Source organism: Marmota marmota, unplaced genomic scaffold (assembly GCF_001458135.2).
Source record: "Marmota marmota marmota unplaced genomic scaffold, marMar, whole genome shotgun sequence".
In the NCBI taxonomy this organism is placed as follows: Eukaryota; Metazoa; Chordata; class Mammalia; order Rodentia; family Sciuridae; genus Marmota; species Marmota marmota.
The window spans coordinates 32,116,105-32,139,152 of record NW_025999968.1 but is presented as its reverse complement, the minus strand read 5'-3'; the positions used below and the strand labels follow the sequence as shown (position 1 = coordinate 32,139,152).

Below are 23,048 nucleotides of genomic sequence, written 5' to 3'. Positions count from 1 at the left end.
GGAGGATCACAAGTTCAAAGACAGCCTCAGCAAAAGCGAGGCACTAAGCAACTCAGTGAGGCCCTATCTCTAAATAAAATACAAAATAGGGCTGGGGTGTGGCTTAGTGGTTGAGTACCCCTGAGTTCAATCCTTGGTACCCGATGCCCCAAAAAGAAGTTTCTAGTGAAATCGCCCTTCTATAATTCATACATATTTATATGTACCATATTGTACCCCTAAGTTTCATATTTTAATAGTATTTCCAATTTTCTTTCTCTATTGTCATTAAAATGCCTATACGAATATCCTTATCATTAAGATTTTAGAACCATGTTTATTTCTCTAATACTTTGAATACGTTTTACAACTTGCCAAATTTCCCTCTAGAAAGTACTATTTATTATGACTAGCATTATGTTCCCCACTACTAGCCGTAGATTTAATCCTAGGGTTGTTTTTTTTTTTTTTTTTTGGGGGGGGAGGGGGGTCACTTTACCATTGAGCTAGTTCCAAGCTCTTTTTCTCTTTTTATTCTCTATTTTGAGGTGGGGTCTCACTAAGTTGCTGAGGCTGGTTCTGAACTGGCAATCCTTCTGCCTCAGCCTAATGAGCCACAGAAGGTGTGCACCACTCTACCTACCAATACTATCCTTTTAAAACAAACAAACAAAAAAAGCTTTGAAATTCACAAAACACAAGTGTTATTTAATAAATATTTTATTTATTTAAGAATAAGTAATTTAGATACCTTTTTGTGTTTCTTCATCATATACTTTGCTGAGTAGATTGCCAACTTTTCCCCATTATTGAAGTGTTGTCTCGTCCATTGATCTGCAGTTTTCTCCTCATTTTCAAGAATGCCACTATCTGTGGCATTCTTATCTGTGTTATATCTATCCTTCCCATTTTGTCATTGGTACTTGATTTTAATTAGGAAGGTTTTGCCATGTGTAACTTTTAATATTTTATAGTAAAATATCTGAATCCCATTTTTAAATGGTTTATAGAGCTTTGCTTTTCATGCTTGGAAGGCATTACTACAGAAACATTAGAAAAACATTTGTTCTTTCTCTAAGATTTTATGATTTAAAATTAGTCTATATGGAAATTATTTTACATAATGTGAAATAGATATTCAGTTTTTACCCTGAATCATGAACATTTGACCCAATATTGTTCTCCCAATCCTTTGCCCACTAAATCAGTCAGCTTTGCATTACTATAATAAAATTACAGTCATTATTACTATAACCAAATACCTGAAGGAAGTAACGTACAAAGACAAAAGGTTTATTTAGCTAATGGTTCTGGGGGCTCTAGTCCAAGATCAGTCAGCCCTACCGTTTTGGGTCTCTGATTAAAATGTCAGATGACAATGGCTGGGAATATGTGGTGGAGCACATTGCTCATGAGCCAGGAAGCAGAGAGAGACCAGGATAGAGACCAGGATTCAAAATCCTCTTCATGAATATGCCCTTTGTATCCTCCAGTAATCCCACTAGGCCCCACCTTACAAGGCTTCCACCACCTCCCAATCACATCTCCCTGAGAACTAAGTGTTTATTGCAGGCACCTTTAGGATTATTCCAAACCATCGTACTCACTATCTGGAATTACCACTTTTGTTAATTTCATAATCATTATATATTTGGGGATCTGATAGATTTTTCTGGTATTTTCCTGTGATTACTTACATAGATTATTTTACTGGCTACTAAAAAATATCATATTGGTTCTATCTTTAAAATTTTTTGGTCAGCTGTCTTCTTATTTTGAATAAATCAGGTAGTAGAAATTATTGATTAGAATGTTTGAAAGGATGAAAACTATAGAAAAAATAAGGAACTAACGTACCAATGTGTAACTTATAGAATAAAGAGAATGCCTTCAATATTAAGATTTTTTTAAAAAAAATGTTTAAATAAAATACAAGAATTTTACAACAGAAGATAGGCCTATTAGTTGGATAAACATATTGCAAGTGCTTTTGTTGTAAATGCGTAAAATAATCACATATGTAAATATTGACACAGGGAGAGGGTTTAGAATTATTTCTGGGGGGATATATTAAGTTTTGAGTTTTTATTAAAGTTGTAATATGTTAATTTGAAATCCAGGGGATGACAAAAAAAAAGATCCCCTAAAATTCTTCTTCTCTCATCTTCTTTTTGTTTTAACCTAAGGCTTCAAATCAGAAGCACCTACATATTCAAGTGATTGACTTGACAAGGCCAGACTATAAAAAGTTCCCTCAACAAACCACTTTGTATAATCCTAGGAACATGTTGTAGATCACCCAGACAATGATGTTTCTTAGTAAATGACATTTGTTCACTGGAAACGATATATTTTTGTTATTACCCATTTCAGTAGTAGGGAAGGTATTAGAAAGTTTTTCCAATGTTCCATCTCAGACAGAGTTGTTCCAGGAAAAAGACACACAGAGAATGCTCATCTTTCAAGGATAGGCTTATTTGGCAGTCATTTGAGAAATATAACACCTACTGCCTACATAGGTTTTTCCACCTGCTAAGGCTGCGAGACACACAGATTGGTCAGCCAGCTTAGATTTCTTAGGACAAGTCGGGAGTAAATAAGCCGTTCCATTTAGATTTGAAAAAAAAAAAAATCCATTGGAAGTGACAGAGGGGTTGATGAATAGAGATTATTTTGAAGTATGCTGCAGAAACCAGGCTTGTACAAGATTTTTTTTTTAAAGGACTTTCTTCCCTTTTGTTGTTAGAATGGAGAAAATTGTGTAACTTTCCAATAAACACTTGATTTTTTTCCTCTCTTATGAGGATGGATTTTTCCAAGAAGAGAAATGCACTAATGTGTTTCATAACAAAGAAAAAGGAATAAAAGGAGAAGGAAGAAAAGGAAGCAGATTCTTTGGGGAAAGGTACATTCTTCATCTTTTTCCTGATGAAAGGAAAATGTGGTTCAAATCCTGATTTAGATACATACGCCTACAGGTGCGGATTTAGCTCTTAGTTTCCTGCTCAGGGAGAGATTTTCATTTCACAGGACACGTCAGGAACAGCAATACTAATTGATCATGACTCAAACCTGCCCAACTCCATGCTATTTCTTCAAGCATAAAACAAAGATCATCAAACTAGCAATTATAATTTTTTTAAAAAGTCACTTTTAATGTGACTGTATAACCAGCTCCCATTCTAAGAACTTTACACATTTAATTCCCATAAAATCTTGTTGGATATTTTTGTTTTCCCCACCTTACAGATGAGGAAACTGAAAAAGAAAGGTTAAATGACATGCCCAATATCACAGAGTAAAAGACAACAAATGGCGTAAAAATTTTCTCAAGTGTAAATATGGAATCCTATTCCTTTGGGGACGGGCATTCTTTGCCAACAGAGGAATGGTATTCTATATATTGTTTGTACGAAAGAGAAGATAAAAAAGTTCAAAAATTTCATCCTCAACTCCTCTAATGACACCTTACAAAGAGTGCACATTAGGATTCCATTTTTATATAATATCCAGAAAAAAGTAAACAGAGAGAGACAAAGTAGAAGAGATGTTACCTAGGACTAGGGGTGGGAGTGCGGAGTCACTGTAAATGGACACAGTTTCTTTCTAAGGTGAAAGAAATGTTTTAAATTTAAAATATTTTAAATTATGGATATAGAACCCTGTAAATCTACTGAAATTCAATGAACTATATGCTTAAAACAGATAAATTGTATGATATACAGATTATAACTCAATAAAACCTCTCTAAGAAAAATAAAATATAGCACTTTTCATCCCTTCTACCGGAGAAAGAAGTAGAGTGGTCCTTCTCCAGTCCTGATGATGATATTTCTCAGAGTTCTCATCAGGTAACAATCAAAGTGGAAAGATTTTTAACATAATTGAGACAAGGAGAATGATGGAGAAGACACTACATCTAAGATCCAAGGATCGGTCCTCTTATTACTATTTCATCTTCTGTATATTAACAAACAATTGAGGAAATACCAAGGGGAAAATGTGGTGTGAGTGATTTGGTGTGTATCAATGCCAATTTTTACAACCTATTTTAAAAAGTAGCAATAATGAGGATTTTACAATTAATTTCTATTGAATATTCCCTATTTCCTAGAAATAGCCTTTTTCTGCATAAAATTTAAATGTGCTTTGCGCTGCTTTAGACAACTATGCACACCAAAGACATCTTCGCTATGTGTGGTTCTTCCTCTAAATTTTCCAGCTTAAATGACCAATGTGTGACTTGTAATTCTAGAAGTTCACAGAGGTGCTTGAACAAAACCACTACAACATTGAAAGGATAACCATATGGCCAATACAATGATTTAAAAGATAATAAATAAATCAATCTGTTCTCAACAACAAGTTTCTTTATCTCATGTTATACCATTGAACATTTCCTTTTTCACTTCCTACCAACCACACAACTTCAGTTCCAAGGATGTACAGTGTCCCAAATGTTTCTTTATCTTATGTTTCCCAGATGGACCACCACACTGCTTCTCTGATTTATTTCATGTATCTGCTTCCCCCACACCCCCATCATTATAGGAACTTAATGGACTTAACCATTAGGGAACTTATAGTAACTTAACCATTAGGAAAGTTTTATTTTAATAAATATGTTGGGCTCATTCCATCATATTTACTAGAAAGAGAAATTTGCGGCAATGTGCCTCCTCAGAATGTTCAATACCGTGATAGTTTTATATGTATTTTGCTGGTTCCTGTTTTCCGGTGGGATTTTCCTTAATGATCTCTTTACCTTCGACCAGGTTCACACCAAAAGCATGAAGGTAGATGAGAAATTATCTTATTTTAATGTCTTCCTCATTAGGATTTTCATTACCCGCTTCATTAAATCATTCTAGATTTAAAAATCAGTATGTTTCTCTTACAATTAAATTAGCCCCGCCTAAAGGAATCCCAAACACTGTAAAAGGATTTTAAAAGACTGAAGGACTAGAAGTAGAAAACAGTCAGCATTCTACCAAATTACCAGTATTTGCACCGACACAGAGGAAGAAACTAGAACTCCATCTTGAGGAAGAAAACATATTGTAGGGATCTAGAACATCTCCAATTTGCTTCTTGCTTTTTCAAAATTAGAGTTTTATGATCATGAACCAACCACTTATCTTTTTTGTTCCCTACTTTCCTCATCTACAAAATAGACCTAAAGTGTATACCTTTACCATAAGACATATCAGAACATTAAATGGATAAGTTCATGTAAAACAGTTAAAATAGTCTGATTTAAATGTTAGGAATTATTATCTTGCAAGCCAGTGATTTTCAATCTAGGAAGGGAGACATATGTTTGAATCACTCTGCAAGGTTTGCACATATTGCACTGACCCCATGCCACTCACAAGTATTGCATTATGTGATGGGGAGTCTCAAAGAGCCCAAGTAGGGAAGTGACATATTTGACTTTTACAGAAATCTCTCCAGAGCACTGGAGAGGCAGGGAGAAAGGAGACAGACAGATCAGGAAGTTTATTGCTGAAGTTCAGATAATGCTCTGAAAGAAAACTGTAGCATCAGAATAGGAAGAAAAAAGAAAGAGAGAGATGGACATACGATATATTCTTGAAAGTAAATGGGACATAATTTTGTCAGCAGGTGAGTTTATAACAGTACTCAGTTTTCTGCCTTAGGGACTCTATAGATCTGATGAAGCTACCATTGTTCAAGAAGGAATTAGAGATGAAGTAGAATAAAAACACCTGTCTCCTTCCTAACTAGTGAACTAATAAAAATGAACTCAGAAGTGCACTTATTAGGAACAGCTGCAAACTAGACTCAACAAGGGGGGAATACTGAAGGGAATATGCCCCTCTGAAGGGAATACGCACCTCTTCTTTACAGAACTAGAATCTCCCTGTACTCTTCTCCAAGATCAGATAGCAATAGAGCACAGAGATATCTGTCCTGTGCCTCTGATTAATGTCAAAATTCAGTGGTATCAGTAATTCTACCAGCAACAATGTCCTAAGGATACTGACATAAAGAGTGTTTAGTAATGCTGCTACTCACTAATGAGGCTCTGAGTTAATATTCTCAGCTGCCATTTAAAGCTGAAATTCAAGAGACAGCATGGGGTGGAGGATAACACTGGAAATGTGCAGAATCTGCATGCCCAGACCAACTTTGCCCATGACAGCAGGTTTAGATAGAGAAGTTATCATGCACAAAGCAAATAATCAGACCTGTTCCGGAGGAAGGATAGTCTCCTATGGGATGAGAAAGGAATCACAAGTGAGGCCATCAAAGATGAAGGAGAAATAGGTCACTCCGGGGCTTGAGGTTGAAGAAAAGAATCAAGAAATAATATATTCCCACAGGTCACATGTCACCTCACAATGCACAAGATCAATTCATACAGCAGGGTACAAAAAGATCTGAAATTCCAAATAAATCCAGGGGACACCAGTACCTAGAAATTGTACATGATTCTTGGAGAAAATTGATGTAATGTGGCACATCGATGGAAGAGCCAACAAGGTTTTTATTTTAATGATAGAACTGAATTCTGAAATTAAGCACAGCGGGTAGGAAATGGATCTAGCACAGATGTCAAAAGCTATCATTGGCTTTTGTGATAAAACACTTTTTTCCCCCTTAAGCCCAGGCCAGTGGCCTATGTAGGTCAATGATGTCGAACAGGAAAAAACAAACATCACATCACGAGTGCTCCTGTCTTTCTGAAGAAGTTCTGCAGTGTTACGGACATTAAAAGATTATTTTCTTTCAGCAAAACTTGCATTATCAAATGGTGATAACAGAGATGCCATATTTTCCAATGATCACATTTCGCTGAATAATAGGCAAAAATATAAAAAATAAGTAGTTGAAATCAGCACTGGTTAAAACAAAATAAACTGACACCAGAATTCTAGCCAGTGTCTGACACTGGGCAAAGCTTTGGCATCCTGCTAATTCTTGTTCATCACACAATTTGAATAATCTTCCTTTTGATATGTAAATTGTTTCTCCGGAAATGCCCTTTTCTCTCCCATTTTCCAGTTTTCCACTCGAAAAGTGGTACAGCAATTTTGTAACTGATTTTTTAAACTGATTTCTTATTGAATTCTGTGCTTATCTTAGTCACTGCAATCTCAATCTCGTATTGAACCACAAATGTCAAATTCTTTTGTCATTTATCATTGTTTCAAAAGAGGAAGCCAGCAAAAAGTGGAAGTTCTGTTTTTTAATCAAAGTGATATTCAGTCACAGAAAATCAATGCATCATTTCCCTTTTTATTTATGGGAAATAAACCTCAAACATACACAGTTGAGGTTTTACTACCTTAAAAAATATTTACCTATGTTGGTAATTCAAAAGCCACCAGAAATTTCTTTTTCCCAAAAACCTTCCAAATTGCCAGTAAAATACTAAGCCATTTCATAATTAGATGTTGTGTATTTTAAGTCCTTGGAGGGGCTTTTTCTTTAAATGTAATCTGTTAAATATAAGTAACCCATGAAAAGGAAATGTATTAAGGTAGCTATTTTTCCTTTTTTTTTCCACAAGCCACTGAAATTACTTCTTGAAATAAACCTTAGAAACTCAGTACATAAATAAGGTGAAGCAAATGGGATTAGAACCTCACCCATATTTCATTCCTTTGCCTCTTAATCCAAATGCAGGTGGCCCCTGAGATACTTCTGTGAAATTTCAGTGATCTCTAACAGCAAACTTGAAAGCCATTAAATCAAAAGAGGTAGAAGGGAACAGGTCATACTCTAAGGGCATTGTTTTCTTTTTCTAGTTATACATGTATGTGATCCCATCATTAATGAATTCATTCAACAATGAAAGAAGCTTCTTTATGTTCTTTATATTATGCCAAGTAATGGGTATACTACCATATAAGGCACACGTTTTCTCAGGAGCTTCTAGTCTCTTAAAGAAGTAAGATAAGAAAGCAGCAATTACAGAAGAGTGTTCAAAAATAAGTGACCATAGACTTTCACTCTTCCAAAATGGAGTTACAAGAATCAGATTTACTCTAAAATAACTAACTAAATAAATAAAGAAATAGAGGAAATGCTAAATAAATTAATGGGGGGCTATCCTTTTGGACTAAACTCCTCCTGTGGGTCCTAGCAAACCAGCTCAGACCAGAATGGAGTCACTTAGGACAACTACCACATAATTAAACTGAACTCCTGAATATGTAGCTTTCAAAAAAAAATAAGATATTCACAGCAACCCATCGAAAAGGACTTGTCTACCTGAGCTTGCAAGATAACAAATTTCTCTGTTTTGACCCTAAAAAGAAAATAACTTGGAAATGATTGATCTGCTTTATATTGCTTATTTTTTTTTCTTCAGCATTTGAATAGTTTTCAAGACTTTGGGAAGACAGTAAAGGAATGGTCGCTGATTATAATGAAACCAAGGCCATCAGTCCTGTGATTGTGCCAACTTACTACTGGGACAGATCCTCTTGACTGATGGGCAGATAAGAACCAACCACCCAAGCTGTGAGAAGGTACACTGTGCATGGATGAGAGAGAATTTAAAGAAAGGGAAGGTCAAGTTGGCTAGGGTTCATAGTGGAGAACACCAGGAGAAGAGAACTGCAATAGAAGGAGAGCTCTGGGGACCCAAAGATGGCCCTCCAGGTGGTAGTGAGCATTGACATATATGCAGCAACTCCACAAGGCCAGGGACGGAGGCACATGGAAGGGCCAGGAGGAGAGACCCACAACTCTATAGGGCCAGGAACAGTTCCCAGTCCACCAGCCAGTGTGATATTCCATAATTAAGGAGCCATCAGGCTGAGACTCAGAAGGGTTTATTCCAGCTGTGGAGAAAATTAATTGAAGGCTAAGTGCTACTCTGGTTCCAACTAACAAAGATGAATAGGAACTGGAAAGAGCAATGTATTCCAAAAGTAATTTAACTACATCCCAGGATAAAAGTTAGAAATATTTATAGAAAATACATACAAATTTACAGTGTTTGGCTCTTTGTTTAAAAAAAATTATCAGGCATTCAAATAAGTAGTTAAATTTAACTAATGAAGAAAAGACAATTTGTCTTTTCAATTGATATAAAACAACCTAGAAATGGCATAGATAGTAAAATTATTAAATCATTGTGGTAAAATAGTCCTAATCCTTCTAGTTTCTTAGAGCTGCTAGAAGAAATATTGATGACACAAATTAGAGCTAAAGGAGATACAAATAAACAAACAAATAAATAATTAAAACTCAAATCAAATTTCTAAAAATGTCTGGAGGAACAAAATGTGCTGGATAGGATGAATAGCAGATCAGACATTGCAAAAAAAATCAGTAAACTTGAATATTTGGCAATTATCAATAATAATTATTCCATATGAAAGGCAGAAAAAAGACTGAAAAAAATAACAGAGCATCAATGAGCTGTGGGACAAATTCAAGAGTCTTAATTAATGTATGCATAATCAAAGTCAATGAAGTAGGAGAGGAGCATAGGGAGACCAATAATATATATGAAGAAATAATGATCAAAACTATTCCAAACTAAATGGAATCTACAAAACCATAGATTTAAGGGGCTCAGGGAACTCCAATCACAAGAAACCTAAAATTAAATTATAAAAACCTACACTAAAGCCATCTTAATCCATTTCTTAATACCAGTGATAAAAAGAAGACCTAAAAAGCAACCAGAGAAAGAACATACAGTGTGCACAGGAAAATTAAAATAATAAAGATGACTGAAAATTTCTTGTTGGAAACAAACCAAAAAGGAACAGATAAAATATCATTGAAGTATTTTTTTTTAAAAAAAAGCAACAAAACAACAAAATACCCCCCCATGCCCTGAAATTCAATCTCAGCAAAAATATTTTTAGAAAACAAAGTTGAATTTTTTTTTTGTTTTTCAGACATACAAAAATTGAAAGAAATTGAAACCAAAGGAAATTCAATATCCAGCATGAAAAAGATACTAGATGGAAGAATAGATGTACCCATAGAATCTTTAGCATAAAACCAAAATCATGATCCATTAAGGAAAAAGATTAATTAAACTTGAAGAAAATTAAGTCTTGACCTTCAAAAGGCACTGTCTACAAGAATAAAGAGAACTGAAAATGATAATTAGTGGTGAGATATGTGACATTTCTTATTATTTAAAGCTGTAAAAGATCAAGGACTGATTAAGGCAAAAATAGTAATGAATTATGGAGTTAATAATACACGAGGAAGCATAAGAGTTGTTAAAAGGCTTAAAACAGTATGTTAGTGGTCTAAAGATAGACAAAAATAGAAGGTATGTATGGTCCATTGATTTTTGAATAAGGTGCAAAAAACTTTCACTGAAGTCACTATCCATTAAAATATGATTAATTGAACTTCCACAATCTTAAGAACTTCTGTTCTTTAACAGCTACTGTTAACAGAATAAAATACAAATCACAGTCAGGGAGAAATTATTTGCATATCAACTAAAACTCATATACTGCTGATGGAAATCAAAGATGATAAAATTACTCTCAAAATGAGTTTAGAAAAATGTTTTAAAGTTAATTATACACCTATGTTATTATACATTTGTTCAAACTCTTAGGAATTCTTCCAAAAGAAATGAAAATTTGAAACATACTCTCAATTATGGAAGATGAATAAATTCTAGAGATCTGAGGTATAACATTATTTCTCTGGTAAAAAGTACAATATTATGCACTTAAATATGTTTAAGATGATAATGTAATGTTAAATATTCTAATTACAATATAATAAAATAATACCATAAATAAAATTTATACATAAATATTTATTTCCGTCTTTGTCCATAGCCAAACTTTGGAAACAACCATCAGGTGAATGGCTAAATATCATGGTATTTCCATACAAAGGAGCATTACTTTAAAATATAAAGAAACCATTGATTCATATAACAATATTGGTAAGTCTCAAAATAATTATGCCAAGTGAAAAAGCCAGAAAAATAAATAGATATGTGCCACTTAATGATGGAGATACATTCTGAAAATGAAGTGTTAGATGATTTCATCATAAGATGAGCACCAGAGACTAAACTTAAAGGGAACTTTTACTTTATAGGTCAGTCACTGAACATAGTCTCTGATTCAATTGATAGATTAAAAAAATATGAGATGCATGAAGCTGCTGACAGTGGAAAATGAAGTATAACTTTATAGAAAATTATTTTTTTTAAAATCAGGAGTATGTTCTAAAAGAACAATAAAAATATAGTATATGAAATTCATAAACCAGTAACATTTTCATATGTAATTATCAAACATTATGTACTGCTCATAATTATATGTGCTATACTTTTTACAACTGTCAGTTCAGTGTGTTTGTTTATACTAGCACCACCATGAGTAGGTTAGGATTCATTGCGATACAACATTATAATTTCTGCAGTGTCACTAGGCAATAGAAATTGTTGAGCTCCATTATAATCTTATGGGACACTATTATAAATGTAGTATATTTTTAGTCATTGACTGAAACATTATATTGTATTATAAAAATAAATATTATCTGATCACATTAATATAAAATTCTATAAAATGGGAAATTATCTGATGACAGAAATCAGGTCACTTGTTGCCAGAGATGAAGAGAAGGTGCATGAAACAGGGATTATAAAGATACTGAGGGGCCTTTTGGAGTTGGTGACCATGCTCAATATTGATAGGGAACAGACAGATGTGGGTGGTGGGAATATGAGGTTAAGGAAATAATTCTACAAATTGGTGGTGCTGACCCCCACATGCTTCCTTTTTTTAAAAGAAAAAAAAAAAAAAAGCAAAAATTTATCTGCAGCCCTTCCTGGCTTAAGTCAACAGGATACGTTACATTCCTCAGTAAACTACCTGTTACTTGCAGGGCTGAAGTGCCAAAAAAGGTCACAAGTTACCCAGAAAGGTGGTACTTTTGTGATCTTCACACAGAGAAGATCTTAGCACTCAGAGAAGTAAAGATAAATTCCTCTACTCATAAAATCTGTAAGAGCAGTTTCCAGTTAGAACCAGTTGGCATGGGCTCAAGTGACCTCAAGTTGTCATGAACATGGTATCTTGAAAGTTTGATGTCATCCTACTGTCAGTCAAATGTCAATACCTGGACCTGGGTGGGACTGTCTGGAAACTTTCTACTTTGTTGGAACCCCCAATAAAACTGGAGGGCAGAAAGGGCACAGCATCCCTCTCCTTTTTGAGAGTATGCACTTACTCCCTTGAGAATGTTGCCTTTTCTTTTTCCTATTGTTTCTAATAAACTCATGCCTGTTACTCTGAGTGACCTGTCTGAAATCTTTCTAGCCTTATTGCCAGCATCTGGGTGAACAGGGGGTAGGAGTCTATGTACTTCCTCAGTTTTGTGGCAGGCCCCAGCCATAGGACACATATCTTGATTAAGATAGTGGTTTCATGGGTATAAAGATATGCCAAAGCTTATCAAATTATGTAATTTAAACATGAACATCACATTGTATGTGTATACTTGAATAAAGTTAGTAAGACAAATTTCAAATGTATTAAAGTCTAAATACTAAAAATAAAACTAAAGAAAAGTCAAGAAAAAAATGAAAAAGAAGAATTGCTTATTATGAAGGTAAGTTCAGAGTATTATGTGACCGCATGGAGGTGACATGCATCTATTCTTGTGAGGTCACGAAAGTTTATTTTAGCTAAGCTAAGAATGGGCATCCCATATTGGGAAAGCAATACCTGCTCAGATAGTAGAGGCTATGATTGAACTAACAGAGCAAAGCTAGTCTAAATATGACAAAGAAACATCAGCGATCAAAAATCTAAGTATTGTCCTGCCCATCATGCTTCTCTGACACTGTGAACCCCAATTTATAGGGCGTATAGTTGCCATTGAGGCAAAAATATAATCTTGGATGATTTGATAAAACACAACTAAGTTCAAAAGAAAAGAACGGATGTGCATGGGGTGTTCAGACACAAATTCTACTGGCAAAAACTATTTCACCCCACTATCACCTTTGCTTTTACACTATTTTTATATACCAGATCCCTTTTGAAGGGAAAAAAAATGAGTGGGGAGTGCAGGTTAGAAAATACTGAACCCAGCTTGTGCTATCTGAGGGAGAATGTTGGGTGCCAGGATGCCAGAGTACCCCAGAGACCTTTTGTATAAAAATGCAGGATAGAATCTCTGTTTGGCCATCAGTCTTCCATGGACTGAGAATGTAGTAAATAATACAAAATAGCAAAGACTGTCTAGATCAGAGATTTCTAAACTTATTGTTCTAATTTTGAATGCCTAGCAGTTAAAAAGAAATTTTCACACCCCCAACTATTCATTTACTTTTTAATAAATGTAATATTGTCTTAATGTATTCTATCATTATGAAACAGAAAGATTTCAGTGAACAATGATAAAATAAAACTTTATAGCATTAAAAATTCTAACCTTTTAATCTGAGTTAGCCCTTATGTTCAATATGCCTCACCTCATACAATTTTCTATGGATTAGTTTGTGTTGAAGTAAGATCATCTGATTTAGTCTTGCCCCACCTAAGTGTGAATTTTTAAAGCTCTGACTAGGGCCTAACCCCTGGACTCTAAAAGAATGTGTCTAAAAGACATGGTATCTCACTCTTGTAATGACAAGTTCCAGTGACTAGTTCCAGGCCACCCTGGGCAAATTAGCAAGACCCTGTTTCAAAATAAAAAATTGGGCTGGTGTGTAACTCAGTGGTAGAGTGCCCCTGGGTTCAATTCCCAGTATCAAAAAAAAAAAAAAAAAAATGCCATCAAGGNGTTAAACCCCTGGATCAATCCCCAAAAAAAAAAAAAAAAAAAAAAAAGACTTCCTGAAACAGAAACTATTTCCAATTGATGTGTTTTTTATTAATAAACAAATAGAAGTGTATGTAGACAGAAAAAAGTCTTTATCAAAGATTGCAAATTAAACTTTTTATAAGCTATTATGACAAGAGAAAATAAGAGCTCTCTGGGAACACATAAGATTAGTAAAAACATGTTTTTTTAAAGAAAATTAACTGGCTCTCAGAGATGCCAAATTTGAATTATTATGAGATAGGTTGATGCAAGTGGATCTGATCAAATTGAAGCCTATGTAAAATACATGATAGCAGTTACCAAAGTCATAATGAGTTTCACTGTTACTGCCCACAAATCCTTGTACATATGCAAACACTCATTGCTAACTCTTTAAAAGAGCAAATATTTGTGAAGGAAGGGCTTATGCAAACTAGAAACTAATTACCAATGTTTGTTTCTAGCCAATTTTTACAAACTAAAATTCTAGCTCAACCAAGAGAGTGTATTTTAAAATAAGCTGGATTATCAATATTTATAAGTGAGTAATCATTAGAAATGATGGAACATATTTGAAATTGTGGTAAGCCTAACTTCTTATTCTGCTTTTATTGGTATAAAATGTACATTTTCAATGAAACATTCTAGCAAAATAACCATTAAATGTCCTTAACTCCACAAAGATTCCCAACTCTAGTAAATCAATATGTATTTTATATGTGCCCAAAATATAAAATATGAGTCCACATGTTTAGGCAATATTATCTGACATTCCCATCAATTGTAGCCATGGTAATTACCACTTCTTTTCTGCTGGTGTAATGTATAATCCCTAACTTCCTGGTTTCAATACATGTCTGAGGCAGTATGGTTGGAGATAAATTCCATGCTTTCTAGAGAAATGGAGTGTACAGAAGTAAGAAAAGGTATTGGAAAGGAGAAAAGCACAAGGAGCCATTAAGCGAATAATTAATTAATCACCTAAATTACTAAGTGTCCTCGTTTGCATTTAAGGAAGAAAACCAGAATTTATCGTTTGCAGTTTTTGTTCCTAGTACTATTAGGCTGGTTCACATTTTCTAATTTAAACTTTAAAACAATAGATAAGAAAAAAAATAATAAAAGAAGATGCAAAGTGGGGGGGTACTAAATCTTGTCCAAAGTTAAAAATATGGTTTCAAAATGAGTGTTCAAATGTCCCTCTTTTGTTTCTGAAGCCTGTGATCCTCATCTTTATCAACAGAGAGTCAAATAAATTTTAGGTTTTAACTCATTTACTTATATCTGGTTTTTATCATATCAATATTCATTTCCAGCATAAAAATATTACCACTGGCTGGAAGGAATTAGTTAAAACCTGTTAGGGATTGTAAAGATGGATAAATATGTTATATGCAAAATGAAATCTTCAAACTGTATTTCAACCTCAAAAAAAAAAAAAACACAAGAAAAGAAAAACTAGACTACATTCTTCTATAAAGTTCATTCCACATTAAGAAGCACAACTATTTTAAAAAGTTTAACACAGACCACAATAGAAAAGATACCCATTGCCAAGTCCTTCACGGCTCACCATAAATGTGAACAGCAAAGTGCTATCCATCCTAAAATCAATTAAGGTGATGCAATGTTTAAAAAGCAATTGATTTTGGCTAATTTGCAAGTAGAAAGGTTTAGAACTTGAATAATTTCTTTCCCACTTTAGCTGGTTCAACAGCCTATTCAATGAGCTGCCTAATTATTAGTCTTGCTTATTTATTTATTTACTTTAGATAATTCCTGAGTGAGACAACTTTAGATTTATTTCAACCACCCTTGAGTAGGTAAGAGAGTTCACAAACCAAAAAATACTACTTGGCAGGATGAGCAAGATAAGAAAAACCTCAAATAAAAGGACTATAATTTTCAAACTGTTTGAAGTACTAAAAAAAAAAAAAAAAAAAAAAAAAAGTGAAAACAATTAAAGAGTCCATTTTGGCCTCCTTTTAGTGACTAGGTTGAAAAACAAAGAGAAGACATGGGAAGAAAATTCCATTAGGGTCAGATCAGGATAATGTTAAATTACTCTTTCTGTTGGACTTCTCTGGTCAGGAAGTCTAAAGAGCTTATTGTCTGAATTGACCATCACTCCAGTGCTCTTTTAAATCACATTTGTAAATCTTTTTCAGAAGGTTTCATAAAATAATATCTAATTTGAATGATATGATAAGGAGCCTATATTCCCCCAAGCACCTGGGGCTCCTCTAATACATGTCCCCAAAATGATTTCTATAAGAAACGAGGCAAGAACATTTTAAAAATTGATACAAAGAATCAGGACAAATATCCCTATGCACATAGCCAATATATCCTGCATTTCACATGTGTGTAGCTATGTGTGCCAATGAGAGAAATATACAAATCCAGAGATGAAACCACATGGAAACATCAACACTAGTAAACATAAACATTTGCAGATTTGAATATTTGTATCAGTTAGGAAAAATGAGAACTAAGTAAAACTTTCTCAGCAGAAGTGGTTCAAAATATCTGCTGTTTGCTGAAATGCCTAATTAATCGGGTATTTTTTTTCCAAATTGTATATTATGCAAAGTAATTGCCCTACTTTCCTTTGATAAAATTATTGGTTTATCTGAATACAGTTCATTTAAAATCTGCTTGTGGTAGGGGAGTTTGCACCTTACTTTCCAACTTAATGAGGTTTTACTGAATATTCATACAATTATTAAAATATTTTTGTAGAATTATACTTAGTGCTATTATAGCTAAAGTTCTAGCAGCATTTAAATGTTTTTCATACAGAAATTTTAAAACCTGGTGAATTGTTCACAATTTTCATGCTGAAAGACAGTCTGTCAAACTGAAATAGCAGCACAATGCAAGCCATTTTGTGACTCAGATCTTGATTGCAGACAGCTGAGATTCAATAGCTAAGGGGGAACTGAGGACACCATCCAGACGTCTGTAATAATTCCCCTACTTTTTTTTCCTGCTAACTTGAATACCGCATCAGTGTGTCTGCCTATTTCGTGTCTCTATAATTAAACAGGACAGCAGCACTGATACACATCTTGATCATAAAAAATTTACCCGCTCACTAAAAGACTAATGAACATACCAGCAGAGTTATCTGGTCGGAAACTTTGCTTATTATAATTCTGAGGACCCTGGTTCTGACACTTACAAATGGCCAACTAAAGCTACTGCAGAGGATCATTATAACCTCAACAATATCCTGGAGACATGGAACACCTTTAGCATGAAGGAGAAGCAGAGAATATCAGGATCAATGGATCCTTCTCCAAAGCTTGGAATCCTGCGAAATTCACATCATATTCTCTCTCTCTCTCTCTCTCTCTCTCTCTCTCTCTCTCACACACACACACACACACACACACACACACACACACATGCACACTCATACATGCATGCATATGCAATTCTTTGAGATGAATCAAGTAATTGTACCTTAATATAGATGTCCCATTTCTGCAGCACTAGGCTGTTTTCGGAAAGTTAAGTAGCAGACTAAATGGCAGTCTGCAACATAGCTGAATTCATAGTGGGCTAAAGAATTATAGTATTGTCCTCGGTCTTAATACAATTCAATGCTCACCCAAACCCACATATGCACCCCAAGACACCACACTTCTGCCAGCACATGAAAACACACAGCCAGCACTCTAAAGTTTTGTTCCTATCATTTCCCATGGCACCTTTAATCATACTCAGTCAGTTTTCATTCTGGACAACACTGCCCAGCATTGATTTGCAAATCTTTACTCAAGGCACTGGAGCTGGCATTTAATTAGGTCATCTTAGTATTCCATCCAAGAGTCTTTTTTTGCCTTTTTCCTTCTGGCTTTCAATGCCCAAAGCAATATCCTGCTTAGAAGATCCCAATCTCATTTCAATCCCCTAATCCTGAGAAGAAATACAGATAGTACTGCTATTTCATGTTATTTTTAGGTTCAAACACAAACATTGTGAGACTGTTTTGAGAATCCTCCCAAGTCTTCCTATGGTGTGCCATCTTCCATTGTCTCTTTCAGGTCCTTGTTAGGCCCACTAAGTGTTCCCGAACGTCCATTCAGCACATCAGTAGAACCTGTACACCCTATCCTTAAGCCAAGTTCCATCATCTAACTACATAGCCCCCTACCATGTGTAGTCATGGCCTCATAACTGCAGGAGTTAGAGTGTTCAGGTGCAAACCCTACTTACAGAAGGCTTATTGAGTAATTTTAACTTTTCAAGCAATCACTTTATGCTATTTTGTCATTCCCCAACTAGTTCATCCTTATCTAACAATAGTTATGGAAGATTTTCCATCAACGCCATCAGTCTCAGATAATCTTATACCTGGAAAAGAATTAGAAGTCTAACCCCAACAGTGGGAAGAGTTGAAACTCACCTTAGCATTCTATCAATTTGGAATATGAACTGGTTGCATTTCTAGATCCTCTAGGTATACATTTGGAATAAGATATGGCTGGGCCCTGCCATCCTCACTATCAGGCATTAGATGATGTCATCTATTGACCCAGATGGAAACATCCACTATGAATATCCCTACAATTCAGAATCTTAACAAAATTGACCTAAAATATATAAATTTCAAAGACTGATCCTATCAGAAAGGGTACAACTCTGCCTTTACTATCAGATCAGGACCTCTAATGGTTGTTGAGAGCCACAGAAGAAGGGGCCCCAGCAAACTTCCAGCTGCCAGCAAACTTCCAGAGGTGAGGCAAAGAACCTCACCACCCCGCCTCTGGTACAATGACCTATCCACAGGTGTGGCTGTATGCTGGACCGGTAGTCAATGACGGGTAAGATCCAATTGCAATGGTTCCAACCTAAGAGAGGAGGCTGACGCCTTGAGGTCAGCTCATCCAATGATGGGTAAGGACCATATGTACTATTGGACAACCTAAGGCAGGCACGGTCCCTAAGCCACATGCTTGTTGTTTAAACAGAGAGGGGGAGATGTTGAGAGCCACATAGAAGGGGACCCAGCAAACTTCCAGCTGCCAGCTGATGATTGGCTCACAGCGGCCCCAGCAAACTTCTAGCTGCCAACTGATTGGCTCCTCTGTGGTGATGCTCATTGGGCTGTTTCCCCGCCCTTTCAGACCATGGAGCTGCTCATTGGGGGACATTTTTGGCTCTGCCCATGTGACCCAGCCAATCGGCCTCAAGAGCAGGAGGAGGGGGGAGGTTGAGAGGCTTGTGGGAAGCCGGTGGTGGCAGTTGGGCTCTGAGGGTTTTTCCTGAGGAGCTGTATGGTGTGGTGTGTGTGTTCTAAAAATAAAGCTCCTTTCTTTTGACAAGTGGCTCCTGAGTTGTGCCCAGCCACGCTGTGGCAAATGGTGATGTTTCAAGACCCAATCCTATTGTGAATTCCATTATTGATATTCTAGCACTACTGATGTCCAAGTTCACATGGCCCATTCATGTTTTTTCAAAGGTCACAGATACAACAATAAACAAAGAAGAACATGTCTCTGTCCTCATGGAATTGCATGTATGTGGAATAGACACCCAAATAAAAATTTTAAAACATAATGAATATATAAGGTCATGTGGTGATACATGTTACAAATTGAGTAAGGAAAGAGGGCATGTGCACATAATTCATATATATTCACTGGTGATATAATATCAGAATCCAGTCCTGAGTACAATGATACATGCAAATATCATGTATCTCTCTTATGAGATCTGCAAGATCAAAGATCCACAGATGTGTGGCTTCTTTGGAAACAGGATTATCTAAGGTTACTTTCACTTCTAGTTCATAGAGAACAAAAGGCTACTTTCATAGACTCAAATAATTGTTTTGATCAAAATGTACTAGAAAATCTTTTTTTAAAAAATGTTTTCTCTTTACTTCCAACGTCATGCTCTTGGTTTAGCTTTACAAAACATTTTCACACTCTCACATCTTATTCTAGGGATTCATAACTGAACTCCAAAACTCCCAGTCTCTCATCAGTCCAGTTCTTCCTACCGCTACAAAATCATGTTCCAGAAACAAAGATGGCGGCAGGGCATTCTCCCTTTAGAAAACAAAGTGATTTTTGAATTCTAGCCTTTGAAGTTCTCCACAATTTGATACATGTGACTTACTGAGTTTACTTTCTATGTTAACTTGCCTAAACTGTGACTACCTATCCCCTTTCCAAGAATCCCTTCACCTGTATGACTCCAGGGTAGAATCTGCCACAAGAAAAATCTCCACATCATTTGGAAGGCAGATTAAAGATACAGCCATTCTTCTCCAGAGGTCATTACAGTAGGGCATGAAAACAAACAGTAGCAGAAGTGCTGGCAGGCTCCAGCTTATCCTTGATCTTCCAGTTTCTCATACAGTTACCCAACTGCCAGCTCTGCCGATGGAATCACAGGCCCCTCACAGTGTGTGGAGCAGCAGACTTCCAGATTCTTCTCCAAAGAAGCTAGAGGGACCAACATTCCCAGATCCCTTTGCCTACTGCAATCTGCCTGCTCTCATCGGTGGTTTTGCGGTCCTGAGGGTTGATTTCTCTTTGATTCTACAATTCTCCTTTCAGACCTTTATTTCCCGAGTGTCTTCTATGGTTGTGTGCCATCTTACTCCTAAAATATATCTCTTATTCAACAATACTCAAAGTGATCCTGCGTCCTTTATTATTCCCAGATAAACAAACACACACATACACACAGAGGCCACACCCTGCCAAAGCATTTTTTTTTTAAATAAACTTCTATTAAAGCACATATTATTCCACTATGGATAAGGAAGAATTAGCACTTTTTCAAATTTTTTACTTCTTTTTTTTTTCCTTCTGAAATGACTGTGGGAATGGTAGTGTTAAGGGAATGCAATTCCAATACCACTTGTCCGGTATGAAAATACAGTCTGTTCTGCTGCATGTATTTCTCCAACACTCTAGCACTGATTACCTACTACCCAAAACTAGGAGATAATGGAAGTTCACATGTGCTTTTTTTTTTCTAGGAAAAAGAATAGAATAGAATTATAACTTTCATCAAGAGAGAGAAAAGCCCTCAGTGCAGTGGCTACAATGATAGAAACCCTTTTAACACTGCTTTAAGAAAAGTAAAATGAGAACTTCATGTGGGGGCTCTTCAGAGGTGCTAGCTGCCTGGTTTTGCATAGCTGTCAGCTCCACAGCTGTCTCTCTTCCTCTGGTGACCCCTAAATGTCAGCCTCTCTGGCTCAGAGCTCAACTGTGTCTGCATCATCTGAGTACCCAGAAATCAGCATTTCCAATCTATTGTTATGGCAATTTAAAAAAATACATCCCCTGAGGGGAACACCAGCCACATTGAGCTGTCTGCCTTTGCTGTTTGTGTTGTATTTCCAGATATTCAAACAATAGTTAATACCGTATTAAAATTATATAGGAATTTAAATTTCTGCCTTCTATTTTTTTTCCAATAAGTACTGTTATTTTTAGTGTGAAATTCTGAAAAACAAAATATTACTCAGGGAGGGGGAGTGTAAGGGGGTGGAAAGGATTGAATGATATGGACATTATTACCCCTATGTATGGATACGAATGCACAAATGGTATAACTCTATATCATGTACAACCAGATGCATGAAAAGTTGTGCTCCAGTGTAAAAAAAAAATAAAATAAAAACTATTTTTTTTAAAAAAAAGATTATCCAAGAGCATGTATCTGGCAGAAATATCTATGCAGGCCATTATTTTTATATGACTTTATGATGCATGAATATTGATACTTGTTCAATTGATTAATTTATGTACATGTTCATAATTGTGCAAAGTATATTACATAGGTCCATGTATATCTTGTATCCTAACTTCCAGACCTCCTATGAGTTGGGAACTGCCTCAACTTATGGAAAAACATTGAGTGAAACTGACAAAATTTCTGCTTTAATAGAATCTGTAGATCGTAGGAAAGACAGATTATTAAAACTCTACTACAATCTTGCTTGGATGATAATGAAAATGGAGTGCTTAATGGAAAGCTACTATAGAGCGAATGTAAGGTGGTCATTCAGGAACATTCTCTGGAAGAAAGACATGTTTATAAATAAGATCTGAAAGGTAAGGTGATCTGCAGAAGAATGAGGAGGTGGTGAAAGAGACTGGCCTGCAAATAGACATCTGGGTCTCAGTGGCATCCTGCCGGTGTTTGAATCTGTAGAGTACATGTAGTTGTTCAAGGCGAGTATGTGAAGTAAGAAAAAAATAATTTTTAAAAACTGGGATACCAATAATTAGGAAAAAAAAGAGGGGAAAGTCTGAAGAGAAGATGGATGGGGGGAAAGGATGTCAGAAAGCATAACACCGTGGAAGCTAAATGAAGTGTTCATTTCAAAAGAGGAAAATTGGTCTTTGTGATCAAAAAAAGTTTTGTGTTTTCAGACTGCATTGTGTGTGGTCCCCTTTCCACATATGGCATTAACAATTTCAATGAGATCAGTTCTAGAGAATGGGCATGGTAGAGATCACAATGTGGTGAGGAAGGTAGAGAAGGAAGCTAAGGGTTGTAAAAGGAGTGGAAGGTGATTAGTTTGTGAAAAGAAGGAGGTAGATGATACAATAGTGTGTGGGAGGAGGGACAGAAGGCAGAGGAGTTTTAAACACAGTTGTATATTTGTATCCACCTGTCTGTGTACTTGCCTCACCTCCTCATGACCTTTCTTCCTTGAGTAAACATTACAACTTCATCACTAGGACTTCATCTCTTATCTCCCAAGCTTCTTCAACTTCTAATTTTGGTCCCTGCCCTCAGCAGCCACTGAGGCTATTTCCTCAGCTTCTCTGCTACTTAGATTTGCAGGGGCACCACTCCCATAATACCTCCAGAACTTCCTGACATTCTTTGATATGGCTTTTCTGTTTTCCCTATGGCTGGAACCACTGTCATAAGGAAATATTTCAGTGGTCTACCAAGGGAAGATAGGCCCTTGAGTATGCGTAAGGATGGCCTTAGACTAAGCAACTCCATTTTTAAAAACCTGCAGTCTCCCCAGGCACAAGCCTACAGTGCCCTCCAATAACTCATCAGGCATAGCCTGATAAAAATAAGTCACTTGCCACAACCCTGATAAGAGTCAGTGCGAAATCACTTGGTATAAACATGTCATTTGCCTTAACCCAGATAAGAGTCAGAAGTGTAAAATCAGGATGGAAACCACCAAACCATGTGTCTTGGCTCTAAAATGTAAAATGTCACTAAGAAACCTGGTAACAGCTGATAGGGACCCAAAGGGTGAGCAGAAGCCCTGTCTCTTA

At 35.8% G+C, this 23,048-nt stretch overlaps 1 long non-coding RNA gene across 2 annotated transcripts in view; it reads right to left on the bottom strand.

Annotated features, from left to right (window-relative positions):
* The window catches only part of LOC125616863, a 138,779-nt gene that overhangs the window by 18,518 nt on the left and 97,213 nt on the right, over nt 1–23,048 (bottom strand). The window contains exon 1 of one of the 2 annotated variants that reach the window (XR_007347648.1): nt 17,236–17,489. The exons of the other annotated variant lie outside the window; for it this stretch is intronic. This is a non-coding gene — a long non-coding RNA (uncharacterized LOC125616863). Of the gene's footprint in view, nt 1–17,235; nt 17,490–23,048 lie in introns of those variants that run through there. 2 annotated transcript variants of the gene reach the window in all.